The 18,669-nt window shown below is 36.5% G+C and overlaps 1 long non-coding RNA gene across 1 annotated transcript; it reads right to left on the minus strand.

Moving 5' to 3' along the window:
• Nucleotides 1–9,571: 9,571 nt before the first annotated feature.
• On the minus strand, nucleotides 9,572–18,061 carry LOC127551625 (uncharacterized). Its single transcript, XR_007951136.1, has 2 exons — nucleotides 17,812–18,061; nucleotides 9,572–10,071 (listed from the first exon to the last, which is right to left on the minus strand). It is a non-coding gene; the product is annotated as an uncharacterized LOC127551625 (long non-coding RNA).
• Between the last annotated feature and the right edge of the window lie 608 nt (nucleotides 18,062–18,669).

The following is an 18,669-nucleotide window of genomic DNA, read 5'->3' on the forward strand; positions in this document are numbered from 1 at the left end:
AAGGAGAGCAAAAAGTCCTTTAAATAATTTGAAGGAATTATATAAACAAAAAGAAAAGTAAATTGTCCATAATTGAGTGCTGCAATTTCATATACAATGTGATTTTCTATTCTACTGTGCATATGGAAATATCCATTTTACTTGGTGTTTATTAAGTCGAGCCAAAAATACAAAAGAAAAGTTAGGGAGAACTGCTTTCAACTGGAAGGATCATGGCAGGTTTCATGAAGGAGGAGGAATTTGATCTGGACTCTAAAGGATGAGTAATATGTCAACAAACAGAAATTTAGGGAGAAGGGAAAGAAATGTAGATAAGAGTGGGAATAAATTCAAGAAGGTGTGTGTGTGTGTGTGTGTGTGTGTGTGTGTGTGTGTGTGTGTGCAGAAGATAATCTAATTTGGCTAAATTGTAGAAAAGAGAGTTAGAGAAGGCTAGATAGTGATGTTGGAACCAGATTGTGGTTGGCTAAAAAATTTTGCCTTTATTTAGTGGACAATGGGAAGTTTCTGAGAGTTTCTGAGCAGTGAAGTGACATGTTATTCATTACTTGTATACAAGAAAGTCATATTGGCATCAATGTGGAGGATGCAATGATTAAAGAGATCATAGGTTCATGGTATTTAGAGCTTTTCAATTAATAAGCACAATATCCTTATTTTCTTTTTTTTTATTATACCTTTTTATTGACAGAACATATGCATGGGTAATTTTTCAACATTGTCCCTTGCACTCACTTCTATTCCAACTTTTTCCTTCCTTCCCTCCATCCCCTCCCCTAGATGGCAGGTAGTCCCATACATGTTAAACATGTTAAAGTATATCTTAAATACAATATATGTTACATACAATACCTTATTTTAAAAATGAGAAAAGAAACCTAGGAAAATTAAATAAATTACCTAAATTCACATAAGTAGTAACAGTTCAATGCTATTAAAACCCCAGCAATTGAGTAGTACGGCAGACACTGGGTATTGACCAACATCTGACACCTCATACCAAGATAAGGGTGAAATAGTTCATGATTTACACATAAAGGGTAATATTATAAGCAAATTAATAAAGCAAGGGATAGTCTTAACTATTAGATCTGTGCAGACGGGAGAAATTGATGGCTAAAGAAGAACTAGAGAACATTATGAATTGAAAATGCAAATTGTGTAATTTTGAGTACATTAAATTAAAAAGATTTTGCACACACAAAGCTAATGTAGCCAAAATTAGAAGAGAAGCAGAAAGGTGGAAAAAAATTTTTACAGCCAGTGTTTCTGATAAAGGCCTCATTTCTAAAATATATTGAGAACTGACTCAACTTCATAAAAAAAGCAAGTCATTCCTCAATTGATAAATGGTCAAAGGATAGGAACAATTTGCAGATGAAGAAATTAAAGCTATCTCTAGCCGAATGAAAAAATGTTCTAAATTGCTACTGATTAGAGAACTGCAAATTAATATAACTCTGTTACCACACATCTCAGATTGGCTAAGATGACAAGAAAAAATAATGATAAATATTGGAAAAGATGTGGGAAAACTGGGACACTAATGCATTGTTGCTGGAGTTGTGAAATGGTCTAACCATTCTAAAGAGCAATTTGAAACTATGCTCAAAAGGCTATAAAACTATGCATACCTTTTGTTCCAACAGTCTCACTGCTAGGTTTGTATTCCAAAGAGATAATTTAAAAAGAGACAAGGACTCACATGTGCAAAACTGTTTATAGCAGTTCTTTTTGTAGTGCCAAGGACCTGGAAACTGAGTGGATGTCCATCAGGTGGGGAATAGTTGAATAAGTTATGGTATATGAAGGTAATGGAACATTATTGTTCTATAAGAAATACTGAGCAGCTGATTTCTGAAAAGTCTGGAAAGACCTACATGAACTGATGCTGAAGTGAGCAGAACAAGGAGAACGTTGTACACAGTAACAATATTATGTGATGATCAACTGTGATAGATGTGGCTCTTCTCAACAATTCAGTGATTCAAGATAATTCCAATAGACTTGGGATGGAAAATACCAATTGCATCCAGAGAGAGAACTATGGAGACTGAATGTAAATGGAAGCATAGTATTTTCACTTTTTGTTTGTTTTTTTTTCTTTCTCATATTTTTCCCCCTTTGTTCTAATTTTTTCTCATACAACTTAACAAATAGGGAAATGTTTTAAAATATTGCACATATTTAACCTTTATCAGATTGTTTGCTATCTTAGGAAGGGAGAAAGTAAGGGAGGGAAGGAGAGAGAAAATTTGGAACACAAAAGTCTCATATAAAGGAATGTTGAAAACTATCTTTACATGTATTTGGAAAATAAAATACTATTTAAAAACTCCCAGCAATCATATAGTGAAGGGTTGTAGGGTAGAAGAATGTGAAAGGGATGACCAGCAGAAGCCATGACTAAGGAAGAGGTTTTTTGGTCTCAACGGTGATGCTGATAAGGTTTAATGTGATTGAGTATTTTATTTCTTATCCCCCTGCATCTGTGTTTTTTGCTCTAGGTTAAGGTGACCAGCTATTCCATGTTGCCAGGGAGAGGAGCCCTTGCTTAGTGCATTCTGGCAATAACCCTGCCACATTTTTGATTCCTGCCCCACATTTCTCTAGGTAATAGGGACCATCTGGGTGGGCTGCACATAACCCAAATTTTATCTCTAAACAACTGAAAGGTCTCATTCATAAGATAGCATATCAGCAACGTTGAGAGATTGTTTGAAGCCTTTGTTTTACCTTATTTGGCTTAGTGTGTGCATGATTGTATATTATTTGAATATGTGTGTGAGAGAAACAAACAGACAAAGACAGAGAGGCACAGAGAGAGAAAAGGGAAGGGAGAAGAGAGCGAGAGAAAGAGCGAAAGTGAGAAAGAGAGAGGCGGGGAGAAAAAGGGAGGGAGGGAAAGAGAGAGAGAACAACAAAGAGAGAGAGAGGGATAGGGAAAGGGAGGAAAAAAGGGAGAGGGAGAGGAAGAGGAAGAGAGAAAGGGAGAGAGAGAGAGAAAGAGAAAGTTTAATGGATTATTTTTTCTGGTGTGGATTGTTCCTCCTCTTCCAAATTATTCCTGGCTCTGATCCTACTGAATTGAATCCAGAATTAGAATTCTGAACTTATTCTGGACTCGGAGATCTGTTCTTAACTACTCCTCCCAGCAGGGGAAAGAAAAAACCCCAAGGCAGCTTAGTGGTCGGTATGGTTTTCATTTCCTCACTCAGCTGGTCAGTTGCTGCATTTCTGCAGTACATACTAAGTATGCAGAACAGTAGGCTAAAGGTTGTGTGAAGACATTGAAAAATCAGAAGCCAATGCTAGCCTTTGAGCACCAGCTCTTAATAGGAATGTGAATGGAGGGTGAGAAAAGAGAAACACCCACAGAAAGCCATAATAATACTCAGAAAGACATAATAATGTGATGAATTTTATTAAGCCCCTGATATCAGGATTGTATTTTAAAGTTCACAGGATGGACCTAAAGGCCTTCTTAGTCTAGTTCTCTGATCTTATCAATAAAACTGAGATGAGAGAAATGGAGATGAAGTGACTTGGCTATGAATCCAGCTACTAAGTGGCAGAGCAAGAATCCAAAACCAGATCATTTGGTACCAAATCTAGTACTTTTTCCTCAGCAGAGCCTATATTCAAGACATTGAGGGGAGAAACAGAGATGAATAAGACACAGTGAGATCCTCAAAAAGCTTATACCATGAGAGGAACGAGTAGAGAGCAGCAGAACAAATGTCCAAATACAAGTGTATATTCTAATATGCTAGCTTCTCAGATTGGCACAAGTGTTTTACTAGTTAGAAGGTGACAAGAAACACCAAGAAAGTGAAATGTATTGTGAGGACTCTGAGGAAGAAGACTGCCCATGTGGCATTAGGACCAGGAGATGACTTCCTGGAGAAGGTGGCATTTGAATTGGGTTTTTAAAGAATAAGTAGGATTTGGACAACCAGAGAAGCAATGAGAAATGAATACAAGACATAGGGAATGGACATGAACAATAGGATGATGTGGGAAGATCTGGAGAAAATTTAGTGAGTAACAACAAATTATTCAGTTTGGCAAGAGCAGAACAGACACAGTGAGGAGTACTTTTAGATACATTTGGAAAATTGCTTTGGAGCATATTGTGGCAGACCTGGAATTCAGGCTAAGGATTTGAACTAATAGCTATTTACCTGGATCATTACAAACTCTTTCAGAAGCAAATAAATGGACATTCTACAAATCTGCTGGTTCTCATTATTATTTCAACTCTCATTATTGTTTCAACTACAAATGTCTTTCCCTACTTCATCCCCTAAGAACACTAAATTCTGATTCCCTTTCCCCATATACACATGACATTCTCTACACATCAAGTTGTGGTTTTCTCTTTCTCTTCTTATCTGGAGAAATAGATCTTCACATAATCATGGGAATCAAGGCAGAGATCTGACTGACCCTTAGAAGTAGAAATACCTATCTAGTAGGGATTGTATCCCATAGCATATGCATCAGAGTAGACTTAGAGGATTTATCTTATAAAATACATATTGGAATAAAATTTAAATTAAAAAAATACATATTGGAACTCTTCTCACATGTGTGTCTCAGTGGTGAAGGACTTGTGATCTGAGGTGATGAAGCAATCTCATAATTGGATATTGACTAGAAAGAGACACTGACTCAGCAGACTCTAAAAAGAGAGTGACTTATCCTTTCTCTTCCTTCAACTCTCCAGGGACCATCATTAATTAATCAACAGTAAGTATTAGGCATTTAGTATCTGCCAGAAACTGTACTAAGTTTGGGGGCACAAAGAAAGGCAAAAACTCGAAACCAATATCTTCCTTCAAGTATTTTGTAACTCTGGAACTTGCCATGAGTTGTGGGGGAAGAGTGGCTTTCTCTACCACAGCAGTCTGGTGAATGTTCCCCAAAGCAGCTGGAGCAGGAAATTAGGGGTGATGTGCTGAGTCAAGGAGTTTGAGTCATTTGCTGTCTTTTTGGTATTTTTTTTTCTTCCCTGATCATGGGTGACTGAACTTTGATCTTGAGATGCATGCCTAGTCTTAGAGGAATCCTTGTGGCTTTTAGAAATCAAAAGTCCTGGGTTCTTAACTTGGTGCTAACCATAATACAATAGAAAGTATCTCCTATAGCACTTCTGGGAATAAATGACCACCAAGAAGAGGATGAATATGGATCTGGAGAGAATTATTTGGATAGTGAAGAACCAATGTGAAATGTAAAATACCTATTTGATAGTCTTGCAAAATGCATTTTGTCTTGACATTTTAAGCATCAAACTCTTGGGAGCACAAAACAAGTTTTATTACTATTTCTGCTCAAGTATTTATGTCAGTGTGCTCTTGGGGTTCCTGTATGTGTTGAACTTTCTTGTGGGTGTAGAGGAAGAAATAAAAGTCTTGTACCTGAACTGTATCATACAATGAGTCCTTTGCTAATCCCATTTCCTACTATAGGAAGAATCTAAATGAACAAAACTCTAAGTTTCCATAAATTTCTCTGTTAGATTTTATAAAAATAAATTTTAGGTCTTTTGTTTTTACATCATGAAAATTTTGTCTTTTATCTCTTAACTACCTCTACTCAAGGAGATATCCCATACAACAAATAACCTTTAAAAAAGAAAAAAAAATCAGCAAAACCAAACAATACTTAGAAAAAAATCTGACAACATAAGCAATGTTTCACACCCTTGGATGTGTCAACTTTGCAAAAAAAGTTGGAAAAGCAGTTTTCTCATATTTATTTTTTGATGTCAAACTTGTTCTTTGTAATTTTGAAACGTGTTTGTTTTTTCATTTGCATTGTTTTCATGTCAATGCATATTATTTTCTTGACTCTTATTACTTCATTTTGCATCAGTATTTGCAAGTCTTTTCATGTTTCTCTATATTCATCAGAGTTGTCATTTCTTATGGAAATATTCTAAAACATTAATTTACCACAATTTATTTAGATATCTTTCAATTCATGAGAATCTCCCCTTTTATAAAATAGTCTTTTGCTGCCATAAAAAAGTGCTGCAATAAATATTTTGGTATATGTAGGGTCTTTCTTTCCTTTTTTTTTTTTTTAATCAATGGGCTTCCTTGGTCCTGACAGTGGAATCTCTGTTGGATGTGTTAACTATATTCCAAATTGCTTTCTAGAATGTTTATGCTAATACCCAGGTCTCCCAATAATTTATCTTTCCAACTCTCCTTCAGTACTTTATCATCTTTGCCAGTATGCTGAGTATGATGGGAAATCTTAGGGGTGTTTTGACTTGTATTTCTATTCTTACTAGCAATTTGGAATGCTTTTTCATGTATTTAACATGTTATGCAATTCTTTTTTTTGAGAGCAGTACATACCCTTTGACCACTTATCTATTGTGGAATGACTTTTGGTCTTATATATTTCCATCAGTTTCCTATAAATTGGATAAAAAATCCTTATCCGAGAAATTTAATGCAAAGTTATTTTCCAATTTGTCTGCTTTCCCTCTTATCCCAGATGCATTCATTTTATTTATGCAAATGCTTTTCAATTTCATAAAAACCAAAATTATCTATTTTATCTTTTATAATTGCTGCATCTTTGGTTAAGAATTCATTTCCTATGCACAGATTTGAAAGGTATATGATTGTCCTATCTTTTGATTTTTTTATTGTATGATCTTAAATATTCAAAACACATCCATTTTAAATTTATTGTGGAATATAATATAAAATGTTGGTATAAACCTAATTATTACCAGACTATTCTTCATTTTCCCCAGCAGTTCTTATCTTATGGAGAGTTCTTTCCTAAGTAATTTATGTTTTTTGTGGCCTATTAAACACTGAATTATTGAATTGTCTTTTCTAAATCTCTGTTTCTCATTTCTTCCATTGATTTACTTTTCTGTTTTTTAAAACCAATAACAAATATTTTTGTTGATTCTTGCACAGAGTAAATGCTTAAGAAATGCTTGGGGGTTGGTTGATTGGTTGATTGGGGGTTTGGAGAGCCAACAAGTTTATGAAAAAGAACCTGACCTTCATTTTAGATAGTTAGATTCTTTCAAGACTGAATCTGACTTATATTTATGGGTCCAAAACTAAAAGGGGCCCTTTAAGGATAAGGGAGAAAATGTCTCCTAGACCAAGCAACTCTGACTCAAGTCTCTGCCCATTTTAGGTCATCATCCACTCAGTCTTACAGAGGCACATAGATCTTAAAGTACAAATCTAACCATAACCCTGCTCTACTCAATAAACTCCAGTGGCTCCTATTACTTCAAGGTTCAAATTTCTATTCCAAATAATAGTAACAGTCATATTATTAACTAGTATTATAGAATACTTAAAAGTTTGAAAAATACTTTTAATACATTATCTAATTTGACCCACAAAACAATCTCCCAAATTAGGTACTATTATTATCTTCATTTTCCAGATGAAGAAACTGAGGTTAAATGACTTACCAAAGATCATAAGCTAGTAAGTGTCTAAGTGAGCTCTATCCCCTATACTATCTGACTGATTTGCATGTACTACCTTGGATGATAGTAGTATAGTGGTGGTGGTAGTAGTCATTGTCATCATAGGAGTAGTGGTGGTAGTAGTAATGTAGTAGCAGTGGTGGTGGTGGTGGTAGGAGGAGGAGTAGTCATTGTCATCATAGGAGTAGTGGTGGTGGTGGTTGTGGTAGTAATAGTAGTAGTGGTGGTGGTGGTGGTAGGAGGAGGAGTAGTCATTGTCATCATAGGAGTAGTGGTAGTGGTGATAGTAGCAGCAGTAGTAGTAGTGATAGTAGTACTAGTGGTAGTAGTGGTAGTAGTAATAGTAGTCATTGTCATCATAGGAGTAGTGGTGGTGGTAGTGGTAGTAGTAGTAGTAGTCATTGTCATTAGAGGAGTAGTGGTGGTAGTAATAGTAGTAGTAGTAGTAGTAGTAGTAGTAGTAGTAGTAGTAGTAGTGGCAATAGTGGTTGTAGTAGTAGTGGTGATAATAGTAGTAGTAGTTGTAGTAGTCATCATTGTCATCATAGTAGTAATGGTAGTAATAGTAGTAGTTATTAACATTTATATAGCACTCTGAAGTTTACAAAGTACTTTACAAATATTAACAAATTTTTATCATCACTTTATCTTACCTTATTTTATCCTGAGAGGTAGGATATTATTATCTCCATTTTATAGGGGAGGAAAGTAAGGCAGACAGAGGTTGTGACTCATAAACTCAGTAAGGGCTTAAGGCACTTCGGACTTTGATCTTCCTGGCTCTAAGTCCTACCCTCTATTCACTATTCCACCTAGCAATTAAGGAGTTGTTTTATCCTCATTTATAAAAACCTAGACATAAGCTATTTATTGTTCATTCTGACTCTTTGTGACCCCATTTGGGGTTTTCTCAGCAAAGATACTGGAGTGATTTGCCATTTCCTTCTCCAGCTCATTTTACAGATAAGACAACTGAGACAAACAGGGTTAAATGACTTCTCCAGGGTCATATAGATAAGTATTTGAGACTGGATTTGAATTTATGTCTTTCTGATTCCAGGTCCAGCATCTATCCACCATGCCCTTACTTGCCTCTGAGATCGATAAGTAGATAAACAGATAGATGAGAGAGAGAAGAAGAAGAAGAAGAAGAAGAAGAAGAAGAAGAAGAAGAAGAAGAAGAAGAAGAAGAAGAAGAAGAAGAAGAAGAAGAAGAAGAAGAAGAAGAAGAAGAAGAAGAAGAGAGAAAGGAAGAAAAGGAAGGAAGGAAGGAGGGAGGGAAGGTGATAGAGGAAGGAGGGAAGGAGAGAGGAAGGGAGGAAAGGAAGGAAGGCAGGCAAGAAGGCAGATAAGCAGGAAAGAAGGAAGGAAGGAAGGAGGGAAGGAGAGAGGAAGGGAGGGAAGGAAGGCATGAAGGGAGGAAGGCAGGAAGGAAGGAAGGAAGGCAGGAAGGAAGGAAGGAAGGAAGTCAGAGGCAGCTTGAGAAGATGGGAGGTGGTGGTTGTAGCCAGGATGAAGGAAAACTGTAAGGTGCATTTTGCTTCAAGTCAAAAATTCCCACTTTTGCTGAGAGCTTGCCCTGCAAGTGGTTTTTTCCAGCTATTTTAGGAAGGGGTCCAAGACTCCTCTAACCTCTCTGACAACTCCCAGAGGCTCCATGTTTTTGAGTAACCCTGATTATCCACACAAGCCTGAAGTAGCTGGGAATACCCAGTAGTTGCTTGCTCTGAAGTAGGAATGAGTAATTCAAAAGAGGTTTTGCTGCCTAATAAATACAGTGAAGACAAGTCATTACCCAGTGTGAGGCTTAAGCTAAACTGATGGGAATTACAGTTGGCTTGTAATAAGACTTATTTAAAAACAAAAACAAATCAGGCTTATTTTCAGTGTGAAATTAGTTGTGTTAGAACCTAATCTCCTGTGGTCAGTCAGTGGTAGTCAGTTATGACAGTGGTCCATGTCCCTACAGACTTCCTTAGTGTGGGTATAGCCCCTTAATTATGAGAAACAGAAACAAGTCACTATTTGTTCAAGGCAAGGAAAACAATCCCAGATAGACTTTTTTACTCGTATAAGTATAACACAGTGTTCTTTACAAAGGAATATTTATTTCATAAGAAATATTCAAATATACAAACTTACTCTATCAACATAAAGGAAGACATAATCCTCCCCACCCCCATATTAGTCTCTGTGGAGGGGAAAGGGATTAGGTTTGTAGTTTAGCTCAGTTCCTATAGACCAGGGCTTCTTAAACCTTTTCCTTTTGCTCCAGAAAAATTTTTACACAGCCCCAGATTTATAAATATATAAAATAGGAATATAAATCAAATGCTTACTGATAATAAATCATAATTTTACAACCCCTACATTCAGTTACGTGACCCCACATGGGGTTATGATCCACAATTTAGGAAGCTTTGCTATAGAGCACAGTACATTTCCAAATCTCATGAGGTTCCACCCAAACATCTTCAGTTCATAGGGCTTCCATGATGGGCTGGCTGTAGGCACCATATCATTTACTTCTTGACTTCAAAGTTTCCATGTTTCGAACTCCTAAGTACCATGAGGATTACTACTGGTTCCTGAAAATGAGTAGGACAAATGATATAGAATAGAAACAAATACCCCAGTCCCATTTTTTCAGGCACCAAGATGATAGAGGGAAAGACCAAGAAGAATAGTCCTTTCCCCTGTCAGCTGAAAAAGGCAGAAAATGAAGCAGTGGATCAAGACTTACTGATTCAGTCTGGCTAATTTTAAAGGCGCTGACAGCCAAAGGATGATAGCCTCAACCCATGTAGTAGGCAGTGACATTTTAGACATCCTCAAAAGGCCTCTCAAGGGTGCCTCTACTAGTTAAACTGTCCAGGCCAAGTTTCATAAAGAAAATTAACTTAGTGGATAAGTCTTTGGATAGAGTAAATCCATTGAAATGGAATGAAATCCATTTTATTATGAATCATAGATTATCATGAAGTCAGACATGACTGAAATGAATGAACAACAATCTCTCTCTGTGTAGCTATCTATGAAAGTCTTATATATGGGAACAAACTGCGGACAAGAAGACCTAAGTTTTAGTCCTGGCTATTACTAACTTGCTACGTAGCATTGGACAGATAACTTAACCTTTTGAGGCTGTTTCCTCATAACAAGGACTGGCAATTAAGTGGACTTTCCATAGTGTGTCTCTCACCCCCACCTTGAGTATACAGGGCATATATTTTATTATTCTTACTTTATAGATGAAGACATAGACTCAGATTAAAAGACCTCAGAAAAGTTAATTGTTTGCTGAGCTATAGGATTCTGTCTCATTTGATACTTCAAAAAGCATTTTTCTAGTATCTACTGTGTATAGAACATTGTGCTTGGATACTTGGCATACCAAAACAAAAGAAAAATATAGTCCTCATACCCAAATAGGTTGTAGTTTGCTAGGGGTAGATATAATATTTAGCACAGTGAATATAATGTTGCACTTGAAGTGGAGATCTGAGTTCAAATCCAGCCTCAGATACTATGTAATTGTTTCCCTCTGGATAGATAATTTATCCTCTTTCAGTTTCAGGTTCCTTAAATAAAATGGGGATATCAAAGCATATGAACAGACAATTCTCAGATGATGAAATTAAAGCCATGTATAGTCATATGAAAAAATGCTCCAAATCACTACTGATTAGAGAAATGCAAATTAAAACAAATCTGAGGTACCACCTCATACCTCTCAATTGACTAAGATGACAACAAAAGATAATGATTAGTATTGTAGGGAATGTGGGAAAATTGGGACAATAATATATTGTTGGTGGAATTTTGAAATGATCCAACCATTCTGGAGGTCAAATTGGAACTGTGCCCAAAGGTCTATAAAATTGAGAATATTTCTTAAAGTAGCAGTACCACTAGTGGATCTGTATCCCAAGGAAATCATAAAGGAGGGAAAAGGACCCACACGCACAAAAATGTTTGTACAGTTCTTTCTGTGGTAACAAAGAATTTGAAAATGAGTAGATGCCCACCAATTGGAGAATAGCTGAATAAATTATGGTATATGAATGTAATGGAATATTATTGTTCTATAAAAATGATGTACAAGCTGATTTTAGAAAGACCTGGAAAGATTTATATAAACTGATGCTGAGCAAAACAAACAGAACCAGGAATGCATTATATACAATAACAGCAAGATTGTGCCATGATCAGCTATGAAAGACTTGGTTCTTCTTAGTGGTTCATTGATCCAAGGAAATCCCAATGAATTTTGGATAGAAAATGCCATCTGCAACCAGAAAACGAATTATGGAGATTAAATGTAAATCGACACATGCTATGTTCATGCTTTTTTCCTGTTTTTCTTTTCTTCTGTTGTGGTTTGTCCCTTTTGTTTTCATGATTAATAAAGAAATGTGTATTTTAAAAGTTAATATACATTAAAAAATAAAATAAAATACGTATGTGGGGATAATGGGGATAAAAATAACACTCTGCTCACAAGAGTTGTTGTGGAGATCAAATCACACAATAAATGTAAAGTGCTTCACAAACCTTAAACTTTACATAAAATCTACCTACTTATAAATACAAGATAATTTAAGGAAATAACTAACCATTAGGAGGATCCTCCTCTGAATTCACATTTTCCCTGACTATTGTCACAGTCCCTTTTTCTCAAAGTTTTCCTCTGATCAGCTTTTTTTCTTCTTCATCCTTACAAGTTCCAGCTATTCTACAGGAACTAACCTAAAAAAATCAGTGTGAGATAATCTGAGGTTGCTTTATGAAGAGTCTACTTTGCTCCTCTTAGCAATATTTGCATTTTAAGAGTCCTTGCCTTAAGTCAAAGGAATGATTAATAAAAATATTATAGGGCCTGAGGTAGGCTAGGGGAGATAAGAAAATGATAGCAATCAAAGTCCTATGAGCAAGAATCCTAAAATTTTTACACTGGAAAGAAAATCAGAAAACCTATCCCAGAACTTTGCTTGGATGCCATCTTTACATTTATTGTATTCTTTCTTATGATAAGACTGAAATCAAATTTTTTTTATTAGATTAGAAGCTCCTTGAGGGCAGATACTGTGTCTTATTTAAATTTGTGTTCCCAGAATCTATCATAATATTTTACGGATAGCAAGTGTTTAATATATCATTTGGGGGATTTTTTTTTTCTGCAGAGTCTGAGAACTTCCAGTATAGGATTCCCTCTATTAATTAAGATTTATTATTCTTCTCTAATTTATAGAAACCTTACAGAGTTATGGTAGACATCAAGAGAGTAAATAATTTGACTATATCAACCCAATCCAATAAACATTTATAGTGCTGGGATACAATTAATAAAAAGAAAAACAGTTCTTTCCCTGAAGAAACTTATAGTCAAAATGATTTTTCACATAGCTAGCATATATTGGAAGAGAACTTAAACCACATATACCTAACTCTAAGTGAGGCGGCTAGGGCACCTGGCTTGAAGTCCAAATCCAAATTCAGAGGAGTACTAGCTATGTGACTCTGAGCAAGTCACTTAGCAGCTGTCTGCCTCAGCTTCCTCAACTGTAAAATGAGGATAACAAAATTATTTGCCTCCCAAAGTGATCACGAGCATCAAATATAAAATTCTTAGGATAGTATCTGGCAAATAGGTGCTTAATAAATGTGTATTTCCTCCCTTTCCCTTCCTTCCTTTATCTACTGTGCCTGGCTACAATGGATAACATTTATTGAAATGAATTAAATCTAATTCTTTAGGGAGGAACTTGAGGCTCTTTGACAAATGGTAATGTGTCACAACCCAGTGAGATCTCAGAATGTTATAGGTTTGAGATGACAGGGAATGTGCTAACCATACTGGTCTTACATCTATTCTCTTTCATTTCATCCCCCTCAAAGGACTTGTAATTTCCCTGATGGGAACGTCTTTAGTATTACAGAAGCCAACATCCCAACCTCTCAATGGCTCCTTAATAGGTGGTTCCATGAATTGCTGTGGCCACAAAAATTCATCTCTTAGTGGCTGACTTTTTGGGCAATGAGCTTCTCAGATTCAGCAACTCTGCCAAGAGTCTCCTCTGGGCTTGTGCTTCAAGTCTTTTCAAATCTGGATGGAGGGCTCTTGGGGCCTGCCAGAGCTTAAACTCTGATGTGGTAGAATAGGTTCCCAGAGGTCACGTGGGCTTACTTTGACACAGGAGACTTTTGTCAAGCAGCCTTGTTGCCAGTTGTCAGGGGAAAGGAAATCATACTGTAGTAAAATAAAGTGGCTCTAATAGTTCCTACCTGTATGACCCTGGGCAAGTCACTTAATCCCAATTGCCATAGAAGAAAGAAAGAAAGAAAGAAAAGAAAGAAAGAAAGAAAGAAAGAGAGAGAGAGAGAAAGGGAGAAAGAAAGAAAGAAAAAGAAAGAAAGAAAGAAAGAAAGAAAGAAAGAAAGAAAGAAAGAAAGAAAGAAAGAAAGAAAGAAAGAGAAAGAAAGAAAGAAATTTCAAAGGGACTATCCTGCTATATGAAGCTGCAGAAATACCTACTCAGGACTTGCTTATATTGCTTATATTGAGTAATGGTTAAAAACTGGAATAACAAAACCTTATTAACTACCTTTTATTGTAGGAAGGTCAGTCTGACTTAGTGAGAAATCCAAGTTATTAAACATGTAAAGAAAAACAGTTTTATTATGTTCAAAGGCATTCAGTTAAGCTGTTGCCAAGGGCAGGCCCAGGCCTATCTAAATAACTTATTAGAGAACTTTGTAAGTAAGTACTTCTGTGATTGGTTAAGATTCATTTGTGAAAATAATGAGAGATAATAAGGTCCAGGGGCCAAGAGTGCTAAATTCATGGGAAGGCTGGATTTGAGCTCAAATTCCTACTTTGAGTTAACATTCAGTAAGTTACTTAAACTCTATGACACTCAGTTTCTTCATCTATAAAATGGAAATAATAATACTTGGCAAGATCTGCCTTTGTCACTTCATTGTTCTATGAAAAAGTTTATACATCTTACGTTGCATTAGAAATTTGAGTTATCATTAAGCGACACAGCTAATGTTAGAATGCTGCCAATGTAGAATGGTTTCTATTCTCAAATTTAAGAAAGTTGCCTGTTTTTAATACATAGCCTATGGACTGCATACATCACACAATACTCTTGAGTACTGACTAACCAAATTAAAATGTAATTGGCAATTACTTAACAAAGAAATAAACATATAATAAAACAGAGATAATAACATATTTTATTTTATATTTATTTATTTTAATAATAGCTTTTCATTTCAAAATACATGCAAAGATAGTTCTCAACATTCAGCCTTGCAAAACTTTGTGTTCCAAATTTTTCTCCCTCCTTTTGCCTCACCCCTTCCCTTCATAGCAAGTAATCCAATATATGTTAAACTTTTCAATTCTTCTATACATATTTTCACTTATATTATGTTGCACAAGAAAAATCAGATCAAAAAGGGAAAAAAACCAAAGCAAGCAAACAACAACAAAAAAAGTGAAAATACTGTGTTGTGATTTATATTCAGTCCCCATAATCCTCTTTCTGGATGCAGATGGTTCTCTCCATCACAAATCTATTGAAATTGATCTGAATTACCTCACTGAATAACATAATTTAAAACTAAGTCTATATGTGGGCAATATATGCAATTGATGGCCCCATTTCTATTGTCTGATATCAGTGGTATATGTAATGAATAATAGTAATATCTAACCTTTATATTGTGCTTATCATGTGCCAGGTATTGGGTTAAGTGAATTATAACTATTATCTTGTTTGATTCTCACAACAAATTGGAGAATTATATGCTATTACCCTCATTTAATGGATGAAGAAACTGAGGTCAACAAAAGTTAAGTGACTTGCTAAAGCTGAATTTGAACTTAGATCTTCGTGATTCTAAGCTTAGTGTTCTGTTCATTGTGCCACCTAGTTTCCCTTAGCAAAACATGCCCAGAAAGCATTTTCTCCTATGTTTTACTTGATTCACTCTAACAAGAATGTATAAAGTACTTAGAGGAAGGGTAGCAGGGTAGATAGAGAGCTGGTCTCAAAGTCAGAAAGACATGGCTTCAAGTTTTGCCTCTGACATATCCTGGTTGTATGATCCTAGACAAGTCATTTAAGGTCTCTCTGCTCTAGACAATTTTCTAAAATAATAAATTGTAGAGAAGGTTCCAACTGGCATTGATAAAGGGATTTTCCTTATCCAGGAATTCCTTAAATCAAGAATATGTCCAATCCCTGTCCTTATGTAAAGTGAGGATAAGAGATATGGGAGAAGGAAACTAGCTAATTGGAATCCCATTCTTTGGGAATGGGCACCATTTTGCCTGCTGCTATCACCTATATTAAGGTCAGGTAAGCCTACTTCTGTGCATGCAAAATGAAAGGGACCTAGTCCTTGATTCAGAGCACCTGCTTCTGCCTGCTTATTTGTCAAAAAAAGCCTTGTGACTGGCTGCCAGGATGGTGATAACTATACATATAAAAGACTTTGATAGATCAAATGAGCCTCTCTTTTTCCTGGTTGTGACAGTCAGTACCTGCTGTAAGCTTCTGAGTGGGGACAGAATACTGGCATCCATGTGGCTATGAATGCATGATACCCTGTCCCTTGTGTGTTTGCATTTGTTTTTTCCTATTCTTGGGTGAAGGAATATTGGGAAACAGGTATGACCTTGTGAATTTTGAAAGTTCAGGAGATCTTGCAACCAGAGTTCATACCAGAGTCAGCAGACAGCTGAGCTGAAGAAAGAGTCAGCATACCCCAGGAGTGATCCATGCCAGAGGCAGATCAGTCTGACTGCTAAGATGGCATCTATAGCAAGTAATTGACTCATCCATAGGAGATGCCACAGTCATTGAAACTGAACTTGGTGACATAAATGAGCTCCCACTTTTGTAGCATCACCTTCAAATTTAAGCCCCCTCTCTCCAGGGGCTGAATATAAAGGGGAGAATGTGTCTCTAGTTGACATGGGGATAGGAGAGAAATGAGGCATATTTTTTGTGATTTCGTTCTTGCTATACCTTTTCAGTAAATGTCTCTATAAAAGTAAATGGATGGAAACCAGATAAATTGATAATGAGGTCAATCAATGAGCTAGAGGAGATGTTAACTGTGAGGAACACATTGATAGGAGGTAGAATGAGTAGCATTAAAGGAATAACCCCCTTGACCCTCAGGGGCATCTCTAGAACTCCAAACAGAGATATAACCAGCTGCACTCTGGGGATCTGACCTGCTCAAGTCTGTATGGGTTAGGGGTTCAGAGATTCACCACACCTGTTCAGAAGGTACTGAGCTAAGCATTGGGGCATACAAAGACAAAATAAAAAACATTCTCTACTCTTAGGAGCTTACTCTCTCCTGGTAATGGGAGTGGAAAAGATTCCACTCATTATACAGATAAGTAAAGACATGATAATTCTAGGAAGGAGAGAGTACCAACAGCCAGGAGGATAAAGACAAGTTTCCCATAGAAAATGGCTCTTTAGTCAAAGCCTTGAATGAAACTAGGGATTCTAGAGAGAGATGCAAGCAAAGGCAAATCTGGTACCAAGTTAAACTTGAAGCTGACCTGTATGGAATTATTACAGATTCTAATACAATGGAGCCCAAATGAAAAATTACCACTCTCTTTCCTCTGTCTCACCCTACCCTCTTCCCCCAGGATGTCACAAGTGTACTGACTACACATCTAAGTGCCAAGACTGGATTCCTGTTTTCCTAAAGTAGCATTTCTACATCTCTCACTAAAATCCTCTTGTATTTATTTCTATTACTCAACCTTTTGTTCATTACTGTAGAGTTCTAGCTGCCCCATTAGGACCCACGTGGTCCCTGCTCCCACAAAGCTCAGAGGCTAAAAATGGAAAAATGCATGAAGCAAGAAAACCTTCCAGCTAAACCCAGCAGGGTGTTTTAACATTTTATCAGTTGGATTTCTGTTTAAGCTTAATTTTTTCTTTCTTCTTTTAAAAAATAGTGTGGGGAAATGGCCGGGATTGTGAGGAAAGCTCACAGAAGCTCCATTTCACCAGAGACCCCCCCATCAGAGCCAGCTCCTCAGATTTAAGGGATGGGGAAAGGAGGGACTGGAAAAACAGAGGGAGACAAAGAAAGGAAACATCTAGGGGAATAATAATAAAGCAAACATAAGTTCTGAAGGAGAAAAGGCAGAGAGGTAGGCTAGTAGAGGTTAACAATTAGTTGAAGAGATTCCAGTTTTACTTGTCTTTGGGAATTTGGAAAGGAGACTCCCAAAGTCATCCTTTTATCCTGTTTCAGCAAGAAAAGAGCTTTCTATGTACCTTACACAAAAGGATTTTGGCTGCTGCTCCTGGCGGATTTGGGCTTTGGTTCTTCCCCAGTAAAAATATTAAAATGAGCAATGACTCTCATCACAGGAGAGGCAACTTTCCACTAGGGGAAATATATTTCCACTTGAAAAATTAATGAAAAGCAGTTGTGGTTAAAAAAAAAATCCTGTCAAAGAGAAGAAGGATTATTTATTTATAACCATAGAAAGAAACGCTTAAAAGTTTTGGACAGGCCTGTCTGGTTTTTACTTCTCTGTTTGCCACAAACCCAGGGACAAGATTGGGATAGAAATCACTTTTGCGCCATCCAAACCACAGTGACCAAGAGTAGTCTAAGAATGGAGACCCTGAGAACGGCTGCCAGGAAGTGGGAGGAAGAGGGAATTCTCAGGCAAAAACCTGTCTTTTCCTGAATATGGTAGGGAAAATTAACTTTCCTTTAAGGAAAATGGAGACATTTAGGATGGGATAGGGAGGAAAAGGCAAATGAATAATCATATAATGTCCAAATGGAGCAATTGGGGCGGGGGGAATCAAAGGTAGGAATGGGATAGAAACTGTCTTCATTTTAACAATTCATACATTTTCTGATCTCTTTATTTTTTAGCATTCCAATACCAAGATCAATTTCAAGTAAGATTCTGACTCAGTTAAAAATAAACCATATCCTATTTTTAGGAAATAGCATTCCTTTCCATTTTCTCCAATGTGTTTCTTAGTACAAAATCTAACCCCTTAACAAAATGATAATGTTGATAGGTTCATAATCTGCCCAACTCTCAAAAGTCCGTGCCCTTCTCTGTGTTTATCAAATCTACCATCCTTCCAATCTGCCTCTTCCACGAAGCC

This window comes from Antechinus flavipes, chromosome 2, assembly GCF_016432865.1.
Source record: "Antechinus flavipes isolate AdamAnt ecotype Samford, QLD, Australia chromosome 2, AdamAnt_v2, whole genome shotgun sequence".
Taxonomy (NCBI): Eukaryota; Metazoa; Chordata; class Mammalia; order Dasyuromorphia; family Dasyuridae; genus Antechinus; species Antechinus flavipes.